This window comes from Lygodium microphyllum, chromosome 18 (genome assembly GCF_053477565.2).
Source record: "Lygodium microphyllum isolate KBCC chromosome 18, Lygodium_microphyllum_v1.1.10, whole genome shotgun sequence".
NCBI classification, from domain to species: domain Eukaryota; kingdom Viridiplantae; phylum Streptophyta; class Polypodiopsida; order Schizaeales; family Lygodiaceae; genus Lygodium; species Lygodium microphyllum.
In genome coordinates this window covers 39751203-39757629 of record NC_141152.1, presented here as the reverse complement: position 1 = coordinate 39757629, position 6427 = coordinate 39751203, and positions in this window count along the sequence as shown.

Sequence of the window (6427 nt, the reverse complement as noted above, 5' to 3'; positions counted from 1 at the left end):
GATTCTCCCTTGCAAAAGAGTAACCAAAAGTCCATGCCCGAATAGAGACAAACAGAGACCCTAGAACCTCAATAGGCCAATCTAGCCATCAAGGGCAAAAAGACCACACCACGAGAACACAAAGACATTGTGTTCATACCATGTCTAGTTAGAGCCAAATGCAACATCAGCAAGTTGCAAATGCCAAGATGACTAGACATGACACTCTTAACGAGAGATGTACCTTGAGCAACACTGCATAGAAAACCCAAGACATTGGTGGAGAATCCATGTCTGGTCATGCAAGTGGGGACTCAAGGGCATCTGTCAGAAGGCTTAAATTTACAAGCCAGGACCCGGAAGATGAAGACATAGTACCACCTGCTTATCTTAGGGTCAAACTCATCGTGAAAAGAGAGCATACTATCGATGCTCTAATTGATGAAGGAGCAGATTTTAACATCTTGACCTATGAATCATGGACCCTACTAGGCCAACCAGAGCTCACACCGACTAGTGCAACTATTAACCCTTATGGGGGACACCCACAAACACTCATAGGGAAGTGCAAAATCCTTGCAACAATTGAAATGGAAAGCTTGCCTATCTTATTTCATGTTCTTCCAAATAGTGCTAGAAACCCTCCTAGGAAGACCCTTCAAAAGGGCGACCAAGTGTGAGGCCGACTATGTAGCACAGAGGATACACCTGACACTACCGGGTGTGAGGATAGTCACAACCTTTAGCAAGGGTGATCTCATCAAACCTCGAGGGAAAGGCAAGCAAGGTGCTGACATAATAGTCAAGCTTGCTGACAAGAGCAAGGACTTGTTGGAAGAGTTAATACAACCACAGGTCGAACAACGAGAACCAGTGAGTGAGGCCATGCCCGAAACAAGAAGGTCAAGAGATAATGCCAAGGACAAGCTTTGGACTTACAAATATCGTAGAAGGTCCCAATAGAAGCCCAAGCCTTATAGATGTAGGCATCGATGGAGCAGCACAATGCCGCGATGGATATCCAAAGTATTGCTACGCGCTCAAGGGTATTACGCAGGTAACCGATGGATTTGGGTACCAAAATCCCCTGCTAAACCATCTCTATCAGCTGAAGGCAAAAAAAAAAATGCATCAAAAGCAACAAAGCACAGGAGGAAATCTAAGAGAAACTCTAGGTCTCGAGGCAAGAAGCTAGACATGAGTGTTCAAAAGAAAGATCCTCAGCCTAGCGTGCTTGACAAGCAGACATCAGGTGTAATCGTTGAGGATATGCAAAAGTCATTAGTGCCCAAGGAGCCTTTGATTCCCCAAGAGGATAGCAGGCATCATAGGCACAACATTGCTCATGGCAAGGGTAAATGCTCAACAGAGCAAATAGCAAAATCATCTAACAGCCATGAGCAAATCATTCAGCCAGTGCCAAGTCCACCCAAGAGTCCTAGATCTCCTACATCCTCTTTTTCCAAACGGACACAGGAAGCACAACAATGGTTGTCAATGGCAGCTGCTTACTCCCAATCTCTATCTCCATCGCGGCTTCCAAATATCCAACAGGGGGGACATGACACTAGCCGTAGCTCTCGGCCCAAGGATATGCCTGTGCAACCCAATGTGACCAGATTCAACTTGTGCTCGATCTACACTGACGAATGCCCAAAGGGAAACAGAGGATGCGACGACTTCCGATCGCCCTAGGGACCTGACACCGCAATCCACCAAGGATAGCCAGTCCGCTAAACTGGATGCTACTACTTCCAATCAGGGATCACAGTAGTCACAGCCCTTGGCCATGACAATGCCATGTGTGGAACGTGTCCTTAGTAGTTTACCTGTGGAGGAGATGTCACAACCAACTTCCTTGAAAACTCCAGCACTTTCAGAGTGCCTAAAGCCTAGGCTGGAGGAGTTAAACTCAAGGGAGTTGGCTGAAGAGCTAGACTCTCTGAAAAGGGAGGTAATTGTACTCTCACAACCTAGAAAGGCTATTTAGTAGGCCACGGCCATGTCCCATAAGGACACACTAGAGAAAGAGAATGCTGAGGCCCAACCAAGCACATCAACGGTTGACCTAGTCCAGGGTCTTGTGTCATTAAGTTATGCACCTTCATTGACCAAGAAAAATAGGAGAAAACAACAATAGCTACAGGTGGTTGTGGACCCCAAGAGCATTGAGACCAAGAGTGTTGGAGAGCTGGCGAATAAAGCATCGAGTTCATCCACCAATGAACCCATCGATGTCTCTCCTAATAGTGGTGAAACCTCAGACACATCCGTGTGCTCTAAAAAATCAAAGCAGTCGTTGCCATCAACAGTTGCTTTCAACATTCAATCCACAGACAATAGAACTCGCATCGACCAATCAAGAGTGGATACAATGCTGTCACAAAACAGGGTGACAAATCTATACCAATCACATCCGAGGAGAACCATGACAAAATAGCAGCAAAACCTCGGGAAAAATGCACAATCCCCGAGAGCATGAGCAATCCTAGTGTTGACCAATCTTGCTTATTTAGGCCTGAGCCCCCAGCTATGCTAAAGCCTAAGGAAACCCTTAGAACTTTGCATGAGATAGCAACCGAGCAAGCCCTCGTTGAACATAGAAGTGTCGCAGAATGCTTAACTGAGTTGGATGCTAAGCTCAAGGTGTTCGCACGCGTTTACATCCTTGCGGACATGGGCACAATCCCCAAGGAGTAGTTTGGAGATTACTTGCCCTTCCCTTTATCTTGGGAAGAGCAGGAATACCTTGATGAGCACTATAGCAGGCTCCTATACGAACGCTTGCGACTCATCTCAGGCGAGGAAGCTGACGAACTGCGCTTAACCGTCACGTTCAATGAAGTGCTCTGCCAACCAAATCTCGTAGACATAGAGCAACTAAAGTGACTGTCAGCAGGCCGAAGTGGATTTGAGCAGCATTGGTGTGAAAGCCGCGTTGCAATGGCCGAACTAGGGGCTCAGATCATGATAGTCTTTGAGGAGCGATTGGTTGAATGGCGATCCCAAAGAGACCCAACCTATGTGGCACCAACTTCCCTTCGAGGTGCTGACTGCCATTCGGGGTATGGACTTGGCTGAACCTAGCCAAGAAAACTCTCTGTTTGATAAGGTTCTCACTGAAGAGGAGTTACATGTTGGCAGTAGACTCGGACAAGGGTCCATGCTGCTCGATGTGGTAAAATATCTATCGGTATTAAGTAAGCTACCACGAGTGCTGGATGCGTGTGCCACGCTCTAGTACAACCCCGAGTTCTACAATTGGTTCTTATCCTCGTGAAGTGACATGGATTCATAAATATGTGTATAAATAAACATTGATTTTTGTGTCACTGTGTATAAAAAATATCAACACACACAAGCAATGATAGTCAAGTGCAGGGAGAAGAGTCGGGTCTGACAGGCTAGCTCCTCAAGTCCTCCTCTCATCACGCATTTAAAAGCCGTGTGACCATCCCCACCTCCAAGTGAAGGGCATGCAACCCACATTACCGTCATAGGAAGCCTTGACCAATAGCTTTGATGGTGTAGATAGGGTGCAACCCTTTTCTATACACCTTCTTCCCTTTTCGATCTATCCTTCCAAGGTTGAGCCCTGCCTAAATTCATGACCACCAGCTGACGTAGCTCGGCATGAGCCAAGATCTGCTAATGGCAGGAGGCTAAATATACATCATGGGGGGCCATCCCTCTACAACAAGCACTGCATGCCCCACCCCTCACCTTCTCATCCTATGCGCTTGATAACCTGCACTATAATCCCTTACATATGAATGGTCTTATCATGTAACAAATCCTAATCCTTGATTCGCATCTTACAGGCCCCCGCGAGGAAAACATGGAGAACTAAGGGCAGCTAGCTTGCAAGGACGCTCTTCGCAGTCGAGGGGAACATGTAGCACACGCCCTCCGCCGGTGCGCTACATGCCCACTCTTAAAAGGTATGCCAAGAAACGCGGCCCTAAGCGACACCACCCCGGACGAAGTCCGAAGAATCCACGGGCCAAGGGAGCGGACGCTCAAGGAGGCGCACACAATGTGGCAACACCAGTGGCACAAACCCCCAACGTACGCTCAGGCACCAAATGCTCAAGGGTAGCTTCGGACAGGGAAGAATTCAATGAACTATTTAAAGGCATTTTGGAAATGGTGGCAGCCCGGGACTACACCATTCATGTCCCGGCCGACATGTTCCCTGCCCAACCCCACGTGAGCCCCGCACTAGTGAAAGGTGAGAAGGATCGAAGCTTGCACACGAGCTATGGCGGGAGAGCAAGAGCAAGAAAGAGAGAGACAAGAAATGGGAACTCCAATAGTCACAATGTTTGACCGGGCCTTCCTTTATTTACTAGTCACTAAAAAATGAATGTAAAGAATAAAGTGACGTGACGGGCGCCCGCCACCTGTAGTATGCAGTGGCGGGTACTGTCAGTGTAGTAATACACGGGGCGGCACGGCGGAGGCGCCTTTACCCCAACAACCTCCCACTTAAAGGCGAATCTACCCCAGTGAGAGAGAAAAGAAAAGAGAAAGACAGTACAATTGTACATAGGTACAAGGGATGAGGAAAGGCAGCATCTCATCCAATGCCCATCAATCTCCTGAGGAAGGCAAAGCGCTCAGTAGTGAGGCTTTTTGTGAGTAGATCTGTAGGATTCTCGTCAGTGGAGAACTTGACAAGGTCAACAGACTTGTCCTCCACGACACCACGTATGAAGTGATATTTCACCTCAATGTGTTTCGTCTTCGCATGGAAGACCGGATTCTTAGCCAACTGAATGGCACTCATAGAATCTGAATGCAGTGTAGGTATAGCATCAATCTCCAGGTCAGCAACTAGATGGCCTAGCCATATGGCCTTCTTGCAAGCCTCAGTGGCTGCAACATACTCGGCCTCAGTGGTAGACAAAGCCGTACACTTCTAAACCCTAGACATCCAAGAGACAGCACCTCCAGCATAGGTGAATACATAGCCAAAAGTGGACTTCCTACTATCTGCATGTCCTGCATAATCGGAGTCAGTGTACCCCACGACCCTTGTATCCTAGCTGCCATAGCAAATGCACATATCTGTTTATACTCCCTCTGTGACAAGTAGAGGAGTCCCTGATGCCTGTCGCGTCTAATGCGCATACCAAGTATGTGAGAGGCCTGTCCCAAATCCTTCATCTCAAAGCTCTTCTTCAATTGAGATTTAAGAGTATCTAGCTCATCATGAGCTTTCCCTACTATCAGCATATCATCCACATAGAGTACCAAAATAAGCAATGAACCATCATGGGCTTTCTTCGTGTAAAGACACGGATCCATAGCACTCCTACTGTAGCCTTGTGACTGCATAAAGGCATCAAACTTATGATACCATTCCCTAGGTGCCTGCTTCAAGCCATAAAGACTTTTCTTCAACTTGCACACTAGGTGCTCCCTGCCAGGTTCTGCAAAGCCCTTAGGCTGCTCCATATAGATCTCATCATGCAAGTCTCCATGTAAGAAAGCCGTCTTGACATCCATCTGATATAGATCTAAGTCAAGCTGAGCAACCAAAGCCAAGACTAAGCGCAGGGTGGTCATCTTAACCACAAGATAAAAGACCTCATCAAAGTCTACACCATGCTCCTGCTTAAAACCCTTTGCTACCAATCTAGCCTTGTATGCCGGCTTGGGGTGTCCAGGGGTACTTTTCAGCTTGTACACCCACTTGCATGGCAAAGCCTTCTTGCCCTTAGGCAAGGCAACCAAATCCCAAGTCTCATTCTTATGCAAGGAGTCAATCTCAGACTACATATCCCTCTCCCAGGAGTGATTGTCACCCCTGCGCATAGCCTCATCATAAGTGAAAGGCTCTCCTGCATCTGTAACCAAAATATAATGCATAGAGGGCTGAAATCTATTAGGTGGATGTCTGTCTCTAGCAGACCGTCTCACTGCAGGCTCTGCTGCCTGCCCAGCTGCCTGTCCAACACCCTGACCATGAGCATCTGTTGTCCAACTGGTTGTGCAGGAGCTCTAGCCTCCTCCTGAAAGATCACTTTGCGGATCTCAACCACTTTCATAGGCTGCCTGTGCATCTTGTCTTCATGGAAGACTACATCATGGTTGCGTACTATTTTCCGCGCCTGCGGATCCCATAGGCGATAGCCCATCTCTCTTGAATCACCATAACTAAGAAAGATGCGTTTAATGCTCTTTGGATCCAACTTACTCCTCTTGTCCTTGGGCACATGGCAAAATGCCTCACATCCAAAGACACGGAGATGCGCATAAGAGGGTGGCTTACCAGTCCAAACTTCCTCTGCAACCTGGAAATCCAATCCACTAGAAGGCGATCGGTTTATGACATGCATTTCCGTACTAACTGCCTCAGCCCAAAAGCTCTGTGGTAGGCCTGCATGGCTAAGCATAGAGCGGACATGCTCCTGAATAGTCCTGTTCATGTGCTCAGCCAAAC